This window comes from Pinus tabuliformis, chromosome 3_1, assembly GCF_031772625.1.
Source record: "Pinus tabuliformis cultivar Carrire ecotype Pingquan chromosome 3_1, CPIR1, whole genome shotgun sequence".
Taxonomy (NCBI): Eukaryota; Viridiplantae; Streptophyta; class Pinopsida; order Pinales; family Pinaceae; genus Pinus; species Pinus tabuliformis.
The window spans coordinates 18,694,313-18,709,716 of record NC_142301.1 but is presented as its reverse complement, the minus strand read 5'-3'; the positions used below and the strand labels follow the sequence as shown (position 1 = coordinate 18,709,716).

General features: G+C 39.0%; 1 long non-coding RNA gene across 1 annotated transcript; it reads right to left on the bottom strand.

The window, feature by feature from the left end:
• Positions 1-7,130: 7,130 nt before the first annotated feature.
• Positions 7,131-8,128, bottom strand: LOC149185556 (uncharacterized). Its single transcript, XR_016256042.1, has 3 exons — positions 7,977-8,128; positions 7,480-7,779; positions 7,131-7,301 (listed from the first exon to the last, which is right to left on the bottom strand). It is a non-coding gene; the product is annotated as an uncharacterized LOC149185556 (long non-coding RNA).
• Between the last annotated feature and the right edge of the window lie 7,276 nt (positions 8,129-15,404).

Genomic DNA, 15,404 nt, shown 5'->3' with positions numbered 1-15,404 from the left:
GCAACATTTTTGTAGCCAAAAAAGTTGTTGAACGGAAGCTACAAGACATTAATCAGATCCTCATTATAGACGGCTTCAGCGGGGGAAAAAAGGAACAAGCTGATAACCATCAACAGGAATGGGAAGAATTATGCAAACAAGAGGAGATATTCTCAAAACAGAAATCAAGAGTGCAATGGTTAAAAGAAGGAGAAAGGAACGCAAGGTTTTTTTCACAAATCCACCATGGATCACAGGTCTCATAACAGGATCTCCAAAATCAAGGATTTTCAAGGAAATCAACTCAACACCCATAAAGAAATAGAAGCTGCGCTGGTTCAACATTTCCAAGGCATAGCAGAGGAGCCTCTCCTAGACAGATCTCACTACATCAATGAATTCACAAAGCATGTTCCTAAGCTTGTGACAAGAGAAGACAATCAAAATCTAAACAAGCCTGTGAATGAAGACGAGGTCAACGTAGTCATAAAAGAAATGAAAAATGGGAAGGCACAAGGTCCGGATGGTTTTAATGTCGACTTCTTCAAAGCATGTTGGGGAATAGTCAAGCAAGATATCCTTGAAGTGGTGGAGAACTCTAGGAAAGATAGAACTATTTTAAAGGCGCTCAATACCTCTTTCATATCCTTGATTCCAAAATAGGTTAATGCTATGACACCAAATATATTCAGACCAATAACATTATGCAATGTGGTGTACAAAATAATTTCCAAAATAATCGCCAACAGGCTTAAACCACTTCTACAAACTCTCATATCAGAAGAGCAAACTAGGTAAGTGGAAGGCGGACAAATTCTCAACAACATCATTCAAGCACATGAGGTGGTTCACTCACTTACAAGTAATAGGCAAGCAGGTATTATTATGCAACTTAACCTAGAAAAGGCTTATGATAAACTAAATTGGGCCTACATAAGGAAAGTTCTTATAGCTTATGGATTTGATCATAACTGGGTAAGATGGGTTATGGCCCTAGTAACTTCCTCTAGTTTCTCAATCCTGTTAAATGGTTCACCATCCAAGCCCTTTAGTCCTTCGAGAGGTCTCAGACAAGGAGATCCTCTATCTCCCTTCCTCTTTATTCTCATGATGGAAGGGCTTGGCCAAGCTATTAAATCTGCTAAAGCAGAAGGCAAAATCCAGGGTCTCAAACTCACCATGAATGGAAATGCTTTGACCCATCAACAATTTGTGGATGATACTATGCTACAGGGTACACCTATGGTGAGGGAAGCTCTAGTCTACAAACAAATCCTGAAAGAATTTTCAATGGCTGCGGGCACAGAGGTTAGCCTCTCCAAATCAAATATTTTCTTTTTTAATACTGACATTTCTATTCAGAGAAATATATCCAGAATTCTAGACTTTTAGAGAGATATGCTGCCTTCCAAATACTTGGGCGTACCACTAACAGGAAAACCCCTAAGCAAGATGGTCTGGGAGCCTGTGATTAATAAGCTACAAGACAAAGTACAAAAATGGAAAAGTAGGTCTTTAACCTTAGCAGTACAACTAGTTCTCACAAAGGCTATCCTACAAACTGTCCCCATATTTATGTTTTTAGCCCTACCTGCTCCTAAAGGTGATCCAAATTGGATCCTAGAACACTCTCTAAGTTTTCATGAACTCTGTAAAATTCATGCCAAAGTTTCAAAGTCTTATAAAGATCAAGCTTATCAAAGATATCCTCATAACAGTTGCAATTTATGATCAGCACGGAGCAATGAGGACCCTCGGTCAAGCGCATAGATCATCGACCCATGGTAACGGGCGCTGTCATGAATTAGCAGAACGGGAGGTAATTTCAAGAAACGAAGGCAGTATCGCAGGGCAAACCCCTCAAAGAAGTAAAAGCCCCGAGCGCTCGGACCCGAAAAATCATGAAATGCAACGGATATCACACCGATTCCGTTAGAAGAGGGGCCCACAAAAACTAGCAGAATATTAGAAGGATTTCAAGCGGTAAGCGGTTTCAACCAAGTCCCGCCCAATTCCAAACAATGGGTGCCACGCGTCTTGTGGAAGAGAGAGAAAACCGCTCACATCAGACGAGTAAACATCATGTTACTTACCCACCCGATATGGACAGAGACTGTAGGATCTGGGGGCTCCAGATCGACGGCGGAAATGCGTTTCGATGGATGACCAAACCTGACGAGGTAAACAGACAGAGTTGTATAGGATTTGAAGTCTGACGTGGACGATGCGTTGGTAGAAGGACGTGTTTCACGGGCATTCTTGGAGTTAACGGAATAAACGGTCGTTTTGAAAACGTCCAAGAGAACTGACACTCGGTTCGTTATGAAACAAGTGGCCACCTCCCTGTGAGGTGTTATACAGTGATGATGACGCAGAACAGAGGAATTCAAATGAACAGAGGCAAGGGAACCAAAAAGCCGGGAAGCGGAAACGAACAGTCAGAAAGCAGATTGGCTTTAAAGCCATGAACTAACAGAGAGAGAGACAAGTAAGTTAGAAGCAGAAAGCTGAGAGCAGAGAATAGAGAGAAAAAGCCAAGCTAACCTGTAGGATCAAATGTAGCATCGAGTCAGAGAAAGAGACAGAGAGAGTCAGAGAGTCTGTTTGCTCCAGAAAAGGCTTAAGAGGTTCAAGCGAACTCCTCTGTAAATGCCTGTCATGTATTGAGTCTCAGATTGGACTCATACCATTGGGACCCATAGGGGGTCGAAAATCAGTAAAGAGAGTTTGTGTACTCCAGAGACTTGGGGAATCCAAGTATAGTCTTGCTGATTTCTATCTATTGAGTGAGACTCAAATTGAGCTCACTATTGTAAAAAATCTTCTTTGAAAACATAATAGAGAGGCCACCACTGAAGGCTAGACCAGGAGACGTAGTCCAAGAGCATTGGGTGAACTCCTTATTAAACTTGTTGTGTTTATTTTGCCTGTTGTGTTTTCACTAACTGCTTCAATGTCTGTGTATTTTGCAATCTTATCGATCCGTTGCATAAAGTAACATAGGCACATCCATGCACATGAGTATGTAATACCTTATTGTTTGTCTTCAATCAATTTCAGATCAAAAGAAGTCATGCAACTTTGTAGAAATATCCAAAGAGATTTTCTTTCGGGTAAAGGGGAGGATAAAAAAAAATGGGCCTTGGTTGCCTCGGAAAAATTCTGTAAACCTAAGACACATCGTGGTTTGGGACTGGATGATCCTCAGGTGCTAAACAAAGCTTTGGAGGAAAAACTATGGTGGAGATGGCTAAAAGATTCAGCTTCCCCTTGGGCTCAAATTTGGAAACAGAAATATGCAAACAATTGGCAAGATAGGGATCACATCAGAATGTCAGGGATCATCAAAGGCTCCCATATTTGGAACAAAGCTTGGGAGAATAGAGACATTGTTCAAAAACATAGTTTCTGGGAAATTAGAGATGGAAACCTTACATGGTTTTGGGAGGATATGTGGCAACAAGAACCTAAACTGTCAAGAGAAGAATTTGCAAATATCAAGAACGATACTGACAACAAAGGGTTACTCAAAGTAAATGAATTTTGGGATTATGAAAATAGCAAGGGAAAATGGAGGATATGGAAGAACCAGGTTTATAGTGATAAGTCCCTCTTGAAGGCACAGGCAGAAGCACTAACAGCTATCCTGGAACATAGGAAGATTCTGGTATCAGAAGATTCAGACTAGCTGAGATGGGGCAATAACAATGAAGGCACCTTTAACCTCAAAGAGGCCAAGCGCCTAGCCCTTGGGCTTGACTTTACAAATCCTGATGGGGTTTGGAAGGACCTATGGAAGAACCAAAAATAGGTGAAAATCAAACTGTTTATGTGGTTAGTGTAGCATAGAAAAATTCTAACCTCGGAAAACCTTCAGAAAAGAGGGGTTTCTGGTCTATCTAAATGCCAGCTATGTGAATTACAAGAAGAAACTATGGATCACCTTCTCAACCTCTGCCCATTCACATCCACTTTATGGAATTGGATTGCTTCAATTTTCAGACAAACAGATAGGGACAAGGGTAGCATTACCAGCACCTTAAATAAGTGGAAGAAAAAATTCTCTGACAATGAAACAGTCAACAAAGCTTAGGCTTTAGCTCCAGGCTTTCTAATCTGGGATGTTTGGAAAGAACACAACAATAGAATATTCAAAAACAACAAAGGTTCTTCCCAGAGCATCATGGCACAGATCTTAAGACAACTCAATGAGATGGTAGGAATCCTCATTAAAAACCCCCCTGAGAACAATCCTACAGATACTGATATGCAGATACTACTACAGTTGGGTATGTAGAGGCTTATCCCATAGGGCAAAAACAAAAATTCAAATCATATAATTGCTAATAATGATTTTTGGCAACCTCCCCCTCAATGTTTTTTGAAATGCAATATAAATGGGGCCTCAAAAGGAAACTCGGGCATGGCTGGTTATAGAGGAGTGATAAGGGATGAGAATGGGTGCATAGATATCATATTTCATAGTAATTTGGGGAGAGCCACAAATAATATGGCAAAGCTCATGGCCCTTGAGCAATGCTTAGAAATCATGAGGGACTCAAATCTTCATAACATTATAATTGAAGCTATGGCTTAGCTCCGGAAAAAGTTCGAGACATTGGAGGCCTCTGCAAGTCTACCAAAGGATTCATTCCCACCTGTAGAACATGAGAACCCTGAGTTTCACTCATGTGCGTCGAACAGCCAACAAATTAGCGGACATCTTAGCTAATGAAGGAGTACTCTATGCTAAAAGCAATAATAAATATAAATAGACAGAGACCCCCCAGGGTAGATTGAGGGAAGAGTGTCTCAGACAGGCGAATGCGGACCGGGAGCTTTATCAGAACAGGGGATGCTAACATATTGTAGACAGCGGGAATCAGTTGAATTTCAGTTCACTTGATGCAATAGATCGAGGAGATTAGGAAAAGAATGTCCGGTCCTTTGGGCCAGAATTGGAGCCTAGAACTCTGCAAACACAAGGTTCTCGGGTGGGTTTAGAATGACAACATAAGTATGCACATGGAGTTGAATTATACAACAGATTGCCTTTTATTGGCTTTGAAGGGAGCTTGGTTAAAGTGTGAGCAGATAGGAGAAACAGAAGCAATCTTAGCAATTTCGTGGGGCAAATTGCAAGAGGGTCATCAAGCCAAACGGACCCGAAATCAACTTTAATGGCAACTTTATTAGACTTTGGGTCTGGAAGCAGAGTTAAACATCGAGCAAATTACAAGGCCCGACGCGAATCGTTTGCATCTGGTGGATATCGGGTGGACTACATGCGCGAGGGTTATTAGCCAAATCGAACCCGAAATTTTTATAGAACGATCTCTAATTGCTTATCGGGTCTGATTCAAGAGTTAAAAAGTATGCTTGTTAGCGTTCCGATATTGTTTTTGACTGTCAATATCCGATGACAAATCGAACGGTTGTGGGTGTTCATTTCTCCTTTGTGGTTCCGACGTTGGGTTTGGTGGGCCTGAAGATAGGACAGTGGGCCTTAGGCTCAGTTTCTTTGGCTTTAGGTGGCCCACTTCTCATGTGTACATTTTGTAATATGGTTTTGTTTTTTCTATTTAAATAGAAGGTTCGACTCTTATTTAAGCAAAAAAAGAAACACTCTTTTTAATAATTTTGAATACAATATATTTTAAAATAACTTTATAAATAAAACTTTTTTTTATCAAAATCTGCATTTGCAAAGTAGACTTGGCTTTGAATGTAAAAATTTTGATATTGGATAGTATTAAAAAAAAAACTATGGTTTAGTAAAATACATCATTAAATCACATGTATATAAATATATAACTATGATCACATTTAAAGAAATATGTATTTTAAATAGCTTTATAAGTAAAGACGTTTTATCAAAATCTAGCATTCCCGATTAGAACTTGGCTTTTAACATATGAATAATGATAATAGAGAATGTAACAAAACCATGGTTTAGTGGAATATTTCATTGAATTACATATATATAAATATATAACAATGGTTACATTTAAAGGAATATGCATTTTAAATTTAAATAGGTGCATTTTTAAATTTAAATAAGTGCATTTAAAGGAATATGGATTTCAAATTTATTTTTTATTGAAAAGTTTTTAATTAATTTGTTTATGTATTGGGATCGTGATGGATATGACAACTAAACTATTGAAACAAAATAATTAGATAAGTAATTTGCTCATACATAAATCAGAATTACAACAACAAATATGTCAAATTGTTTGTAGGAAAGTGAAAATGTGATTCTAATTGGAATATCAAAAGCTTATTCTCAATTGGATCAATGATTGCACAAAATTTAAAGATGATAAAATTACAAAGTTGAGGATACTAGAGAATTAGTTAAAGACCATGAAAACATTAAGAACCAAACATCTAACATTTTCTTCAACATAAAAAATGAGAACACATTTGAAATTTCCTTCACTAATTGATGACTCCTTATTGGTCTGCATTAAGGTGGGAGAAAGTAAAAATACCTTTGTTACTGAGTTTAAGAGTCCAAGATTTTTTCATTAAAAATTATTAAGATATCAATTAGTAATTTCATGGTTGAGTATTAAATACGATTCTAGAAAGTTAATTTAATTAGTTGATGTTAAAACATTTTTGCTATTAAGAAATGGTTGGTTCAATTCTAGATTAAGCTCATTTTTTGAACCTATAAAAAATGTTCACTTTTTATATATGATACAAATATTACATAAACTTGACAACATATAATAAATTTAGCTTCAACAAAAATAAGATTCAAAAACTTTTATAATAATTAATGAAATATTTTTTTAATAATTTTGATATTTTAAATTAACTTTATAAATAAAACTTTTTTTATCAAAAGTGAACTTGGCTTTTAATGTAAAAATATTGATATTAGATAATATAAAAAAGCGATGGTTTAGTAAAATACATCATTGATTTACATGTATATAAATATATAACGATGATTACCTTTAAAGGAATATGTATTTTAAAATTGATTAGACCTATTTAAAAGAATATGTATTTTAAATTTATCTCTGATTGGCTGTTTATTTATTTAATTATTCAATTAACTTTTTTTTTTGGGAAATAGGACAACCAAACCAAACCATTAGAAACATTGAAACAGAGTAACCAGACAGGTAGTTCGCTCATACATAAAACAGGGTAACCAGGCAGGTAATTTGCTAATACATAAATTAGAATTACAACACACCTTCGGTATTTATAAGTAAATAGAGTATTTGGCTCTAAACTAACTATATATCAATAGTTAACATAGTAATAAACGGATAATCTTCGACTACATTTATTCTTCCCCATACCTGCGACGCAATAAAAATGTAATTAAGCACCAGAAAAGAAATTCATGACGTGTTTGTGCATATGAAACGAAAACGAAATCATAAACCATCACATATTTGTGCATATAGTTCAGTACTGAAGAAAGAGCAGAGCATAAATTCTAGAGAGGAAAACAAAAGTCACTTAAGTTTCCATTACCTGGTGCTGTAAGGTGCTCTACTAGCCGATGCTGACTTTGTTGCTACTGCCGGCTCTGCCGCTGTTGTTGCTGTTCACGGTGTTGTTGTTGCCGCTGTTGATTTTGTTGCCGCTGTTGTTGGTGTTGCCGCTGTTGTCGCCCAGGATTGGATTACCGTCGATCTGGGTGTTGGGGCCGATGACGTTCCTGTCACCGCTATTGTACTTTCGGTCGAACATGTTGTTGTTACCGCTGACGTTACGCCCTGCTTGTTGCAAATTGCTCATGTTCTTGGCTTACAGAAACTGGATGCCACACTTCTGCAAAAGAAAAATGCCTTCAGTTATTGTACTCAATCTGCTAAAGTGCATCAATACTTAACGTGTACATTGATAAGTTACTATGCATCAATACATAACATGAGCAATTCATTGATAATATGACCAAATCATTGACATCTGACATAATAAAAATATACAACAATACCTAGGTTACACCAAATATACAACCACCATACCTACAACTGGAGTAGGGCAAAGTCGGTAAGCAAGAGGTGAGAAATACAATGGCATAGGCTGCCTTATATAGAAGCAGGCGAACTCCAAACGCGGTTTATAGAAGCAGGCGAACTCCAAAAGCGGTTTTGAAAACCATTACAATCCCAACTAGGGAAAACCATCCAAGGACATTTGACATTTCCCTATGGTGGATGCTCTATTTACCAGGAATCACTGCATTTCTAGGAATCTATGATTTTTATAAAAAATTGTAATTTTTATAGTGAGATGTAGTTATTGCTTTGTAAAGTTTAATTAATTTTAATATAATTGTAAATTTTTTCATTTTTAAAAGGTTTAAAATAGTTATAAATTTCTTCATATTATTAGAGTAAGTTCCATTTCATTTCTGATATACATAAAAAAAAATTACAATTCTTTAAAATCCATAATTTCCACCCAAATAATAGTTAACCCTAAAGAATATTAGAAAATCACTTCACATTTATAAAATCTATAATTTCCACCCTAAAATTCCTAGTTACTCTTCTGGAATATTTACTAAACCCGGCGTGTTTGGTGTAAGGCTCTTCAACAAATGTATGAAATTATTGGGGCAATTGGGCAGACGAGTTATTCTTTTTCATCAAAAAAAAATAAATTTCTTTGCACTATTTACTGATGTGACTACTCAGGTCTATTCCCGCAATTGGGCAGATGAGTTATTCTTTCTTAGCCCAAAAAAAATTCCTTTGGCCTGTTTACTGATGTGACTACTCGGATTTATTCGCACAGGTGGGCAGACCAGTTATTCTTTTTTATCCTGAGAAAGTAAAAAGAAAAAAAACTCTGCCCTTTACAGGTGTAACTGCCAGGATTTCTGCACGCGCAATGTGACAGAGGAGTTATTCTTCCTGGATTTCTTCACGCGCAAAGGGGCAGAGTTATTCTGCTTGGGCGGCGAAAAAAAATAAATCTATGTTATTATTAAAGTTAAAAATACAAATATTTTTAGTTTTTAATAAGAATATATATTTTTATTTTATGGTTTTTTTTGGAAAATTATGATTATTATTATATTATATTCATCCTATCGAAATTTCAAATCCCAAAATAAATCCATTTCCAAGAGAGACAATGAGAATAATGTACATATATTTTTTACAACGAAGCACTGTACTATTTGATTCGCTGTACTATTTGTGTCGTGACAAATAGTACACCAACACCGTGTTATTTTCACAGAGGTGGGCGAGGTGTTGTTTTTGAACATTGCCAATATGATTTAATTAGTTGAAAAATAAACAAACCTGAATTATTGGTGCTCTTGGAATTTGGATTGAAGTGTTTAATCATAAATGTGATTTCTTTAGTATTTGTGACTGTTCAAAAACTTTTACTTTTATCATGGGACCCACTGACCTTTTAGCATAATCTTGCATGCAACTTTTTTTTTTTTGGACTTTTACCATAATCTTGCATGTGAATTTAGGTATCACATGTTGCTTTATACTTCAGAAGGAAAATCTAGTGTGGTTATATGAAAATCTAGTGTATGTGGTATACTTTTTAATTATTATTAATAATAAGGTAATCTTGCATTGAATTTAGGTATCACATGTAGCTCTATACTTCCGAAGGAAATATATGTGTGGTATATTTTTTAATTATTATTAATAATGAGGTTTTTTTAATGTAAGATAATAATAAGTTTGTTTATGTAAGATATTTTGGTTTTTGGTTTTTTTTATGTAAGATAATATCAAGGTTTTTTTTATGAGAATAATGTTCTCTTTTAACTTTTCAGGGATCTATTTCAATAGAATCACTCGATTCATTATTTTCCTAGAAATGTATTTTTGTGGTTAATATTATTAAAAATGTATATAGTTTTATCTAGTATCAAGTGCTTTCATGTAATAATATTAGTTCGATTCATAATAAGATTACTATTATAGATATTTGGTGGCTATTGAAGATATTTTTAAGGAAAAATAATTGAGTTCAAAATTGGAGGATTTACCCCTCAAATCAGTTGTGATGAATCTCTCATACTACTTTATAAACCATTCATTTGAACTTAAGTTGGGGTGGTGGAGAACCTATGGCCTGCCTCCTTATATTTTGTTTCAAGTTGAAAAGAGGTTTCATAAAGCCCTTCCTTTGACCCCTACGATTTTGTTTTTTAGGAAGGAGTTTGAGATTGTAAGTGTTGTAGTCATTTTTAAAATTTCATGAATAAAGCTAGCCTTGATGATCTCATCCACAAATTAAGGCATTGTGTTATGTAAGCTTATCCATGATTTGTAATTATTAGCACAAGACACCATTAAAATCATGTCAATAGTTGGCATCTTCAATATACAAGTCTCAATAAAATCTATTCACATGTTGGAAGTAAATCCAAGGATTATAGAAAGACAAATGTGATGGGATGATCAAATTCATGTATACTTTGCAAAGAAAAGGTTGCAAGATATTTCAAAGATTAACAAGGTGTCACAATCATAAGATAACCTTGCACTTGATGGACTCGACGCGCGCGCTGGAGATGGAGCTCTCCCGCCCCTGGACGCCCTGATCGTCATCGTCCGAGCTTGGCAGCCCTGCTGCCGGGCTTGCAGCCCCCGCTGCGGGCTTCCCTCGCTGTGCCTTTCCTGCTTCCCTTCTGGGCCTCCTGCCCCGTCTCTGGCTGTTCGTGCTGCCTCTGAGGGCAGCCCTCTGCTGCATCTCTTGCTCTCCCGGGCCTCCTGCCCTCCCTCCCTTCCCTTGCCTTTCGTTGAGCGCCCCAGGCTCGATGGACCCTCCCGCTCCTGATCAGACCGATCTCGAGAAGGCCTTTGCTTCTCTCATCCCTGAGAATATCTCTGAAAGGATCCGACCTACTGCCTCAAAATTTATCAAAAAGCTTGATGAAATTCCGGAAATCCCTCTTCCCCCATCTCTTCCAAGGAGATCTGCTGTAGCCTTAGCTGAACGTGGCCTGGTTGGACAGTTCACGGGGCTATGGCCCTCCCCTCGAACTGTTCAACGTTGGGTGGAAAGGAACTGGAATGCCATGGTCCAGGGGAAAATTGCGATTAGGTTTTGTGGAAGAGGCTTCTTTACCTTCCTTTTCGAATCAGTGGAGGATCGCAATCTAATTTTCAGGAATGGGCCATACTTCATGGACACTAGAGGCCTTTATCTCAACCGCTGGACCCCGGACTTCGATCCTGAAATGGATGTACCCAACGCAGTCCCTGTTTGGGTTCGCCTCCCGCATCTTCCGCTTCACTGTTGGGCCGATGAATCTGTTCGAGCAATTGGAAATGCAATAGGTAAATATGTGGATAGATCAGAGCCAAAAGAAAATATGCATGCATGTGCGAGGATCTGTGTGGAGGTAGACTTGGGCAAAGGTCTTCCAGAGGCAGTCAAACTCAGAGTGGATCAGTGGACGCATATTCAACAGGTGGACTATGAGCAACTTCCCTTCAAGTGTAAGGTATGTCATGAGTATGGTCATTTTGCCAATAGGTGCTCTAAATCTAAATCAGAAGTCAATAATAATTCTGAAACCCCTGAGGAAGCATGGGAAATAGTAAGGAAAAAGAAGAAATCAAACCCACCCCCTGAGCCTGAGGTGCCTCACTCCGGAACTCCTCCCTTCCCCTCTGTCATCCCCTCGTCCACCAACCCCTTTGGATCCCTTGCTTCAGAGGATCTCCCATCTCCCCCTCCTTCCCCCAAAGGCCCCAGAATCTCCCCCTCTTCCCCCCTCCAAGCTTCCCCTCCTCACTCAGTGGAAAGGACCTTAGCAAGAAACAAATCGAAGGTATCCTATGATGATCCTCAACCTGATCAACCATCATTGATTCGGATTGAGCCCCCCTTGATCTCTTCGACCCCATCTCAGCCCGTCTTTGGTCCTCCCCCCATCAGAACTACCAGAAGTTCCTCCAAGGACCTTGGTGCATCCGGTGATATCCACAAGAAACCTGGACCAGGCAGAAAATCAGCCAAGCAGCATCGGGAAGAAAGCACGCAAAAGGACATAGCTCTAGGGATCCAAACTCCTATGGATTCCTTTATTACAGGTTCACAAGAGAAAGACACAGCAGGTAAAGAACTTGAGAGGCGAGCACCTCCTCGCTCGAATGTCTCATGATGAAGCTTTTATCTTGGAACAGCAGGGGTATGGGGCACCCCTCTAAATCAGCTGCCCTACGAGATCTCCTTCAATCAGAAAGACCCGAAATTGTTCTGATTCAGGAAACCAAGCAAAATCAGAGCGAAATGCAGTTAATCATAGAAGCCCAAAAATCTTTCTCAGGGGCCAGTAGCAATTCCAGAGGAGCCTCTGGAGGAATCACAACTATGTGGAATAAGCAGCATTGGAATTGCAAATCCTCTGTCCTCAATCAAAACTGGATCAGGACCAACCTTGTCAACAAGGAAGAGAGCTGTGACTTAATCATTTACAATGTCTATATCCCCAACCATTTCCGGGAAAAGGAACAATGCTGGAAGGAATTGAAGGAAGAAATAGACAATGAGCAGAATTCAAATGTTATTCTTGCTGGAGACCTCAATTTAATTCTTCATGCGAATGAGAAAAGGGGGGGTACCTTCACCCCCGATCCCTTCAGAAGGCAGCTGGAAATGATAATGGCTGAGCATGAACTGATGGATATCATACCAAAAAATAGAAAATATACTTGGAACAATAGAAGAGTGGGGCCAGGCAACATTATGGAAAGGTTGGACAGAATTCTGATCAATGTTTCCCTTCTTTCTTCCTTTGCTGCAGGCCACACCAAAATTCTCAGCGCCACAGCCTCAGATCACTTCCCCATCCTATTAACGTTGGACTCCCATGCTCATTTGGGACCAATTCCATTCAGGTACAATCCCTTGTGGAGAGACAGCGCTGAGGCTGAGGCTATCATAGAAGAAACATGGAAGAAACACGTTGAAGGCTCCCCAAATCATATTTGGGAAACAAAACTTCGAAACACAAGGAAAGCACTCAAGGATTGGGCAAAAGCCAACTACCAAGAGCCAGAAAAAATAAAGGAAAAAATGCAGCAGAACTTGGAAGAGATCCACAAACAAATAGAAGATCATGGATTCACTAATCAGCTGAAAAGTAAGGAATGGGAGGTTCAGGGGCAGCTAACTCAAATAAAGAGAGCGGAAGAGATCAAATGGAGGCTCAAGTCACGAGAATTATGGCTAAAGGAAGGTGATAAAAATACGGCATATTTCCATAAGCAGGCCACAGCAAAAAAAACGAGAAACATTGTTACCACTATTACAGATAGTCAAGGCAGTCAGCATAATGACCATGAATCTATTAAAAGAGCAGCCTTCCATCATTACAATAGCCTCCTCACCGAAAATCAAGGAGCCACGGACTACTCGGCTTTCCTTAAGTACCTTCCGGAAAAAATCTCTGCTGAGGAGAATGAGAGGTTAAACAGTGAAATAACAGAGGAAGAAATAAGAAAAGCTATCTGGACTTTACAGCCAGACAAGTCCCCAGGTCCAGACGGTTTCTCTATAAATTTTTACAGGGACCATTGGCACTTGATAAAAAAAGATCTTGTAAAAATGATGAAAGGAATCCAAAGGAAAAAGAAAATGGGGGGCTTCACAAATTCAACTTTTCTTGCCCTCATTCCTAAGGAAACCCGGCCCACTTCCTTCTCCAGATTTAGACCTATCTCTTTGTGTAACACCTCTTATAAGATATTTGCAAAAATTATAGCAGCCAGGCTCCAGCCTTTGCTCCCTTCCCTTATATCTGAAAATCAGGGGGGCTTCATGTCCAACAGGCAAATTCATGATTCCATCACCTTGGTTCAAGAAGCTATCCATTCCAGCACCTCTAGGCAAGAGAAAGGCTTCGTCCTCAAGCTTGACTTAGCCAACGCCTTCGATCGAGTAAGACACTCCTTCTTGTTCGCTGTCTTGAGAAAAATGGGCTTTAATTATGACTTCATTAGCACCATTGCTGCCTGCATCTCTGGCCCCTGGATCTCGCCTCTCATAAATGGCCGCCCTTGTGAAGCTTTTCAATCCTCAAGAGGACTAAGGCAAGGATGTCCTCTTTCCCCCTATCTTTTCATCTTGATGGCTGAATCCTTCAGCAGCAACCTCGATCACAACAGAAGAGTTGGCCTCATCTCTGGTATCAAGTTTGGGAACGGAGTAAAAAACATCAATCATTCACAATTTGCTGATGACACCCTGCTTATTGGTGGGGCATCCATTACAATAGCAAGGCGCTTCAAAAGTCTCCTCGATCAATTTATGGTGTGCTCAGGAGGAGAAGTCAACTTCCAAAAAAGTTGCATCTATGGATGGAACATCTCCAACCAAACAGCCCACAGTATTGCTAACATCTTTGGAGTAGCCTTCAAAGCAACCTGGGACCACTTTACCTATCTTGGGATGCCGGTCACCTTGGGCTCTCTCAAAGCCACCACTTGGAATGAAATAATCGACAAAGTCAAAAGGAAGGTTCAGCAATGGGGGACTCAATGGCTTAACCCAGCTGGCAGATTAATCTTGCTCAAATCAGGTATTTCCTCCTTACCTTTATACCGATTCACTCTTTACCAAGCTCCTGCTTCTTTCCACTATAAGCTGGAAGTCGCTCTCCGCAATTTTTTATGGCAAGGAGGGAAAAAAGAAAAAAATAGATACAATTTGGTCAATTGGAAAAGTGTAATACAATCTCCAGACAGAGGTGGATTGGGAATCAGAGCCCCTAAAATCCTAAATCTCGCCTTTGGGATTAAAATGGCTTGGAGACTAATTAGTGAACCAAAAGCCTGGTGGAAACAGGTCATTGAATGCAAATACCTTTCGGACAATAGACAAAGACTTCTTGAATCTGATATTCCCAACAGAGATTCCACCAAAATCTGGCATCTTTGTAAGAAAGCAATCCCCACTCTCATTCAAAATACCTCAAAGATTCCGGGGGAAGGGAGCAGTATTAATTATGCCACTGATAAAATCATGGGTTTCCAACCCTTAAACACTGTTGAAGAAGCCATTCCCTTCATCCTCTATCTTCACAGCAAAGGCATTCAGAGGATGGACCAAATTTCAAAATGGGATGCTGAGAGCGGTGCTTGGATTAGCTGGGATTTTCCAGTTATTCCCCCACACTTGGATTCTAGCTACCAAGCCCTCCATAAAAATCTTCAAAACAGAGCCCCTATAAAAAAAGGAGCATCAGATGGGTTTAGATGGGACCCCACGGGCTCATGTTACACCATTAAATCTGGCTATCAATTCATTTGCAACAACACTTATCAGACTCCGGTCTGGAACCAATGGAGAATAATATGGAAGTCTGAGGCCATTCCCAAGGTCAAATTCTTCATCTGGCTGCTGTTAAAGGGCAGAATCCTCACCTCGGAAAACCTTAGAAAGAGAGGGATACATGGACC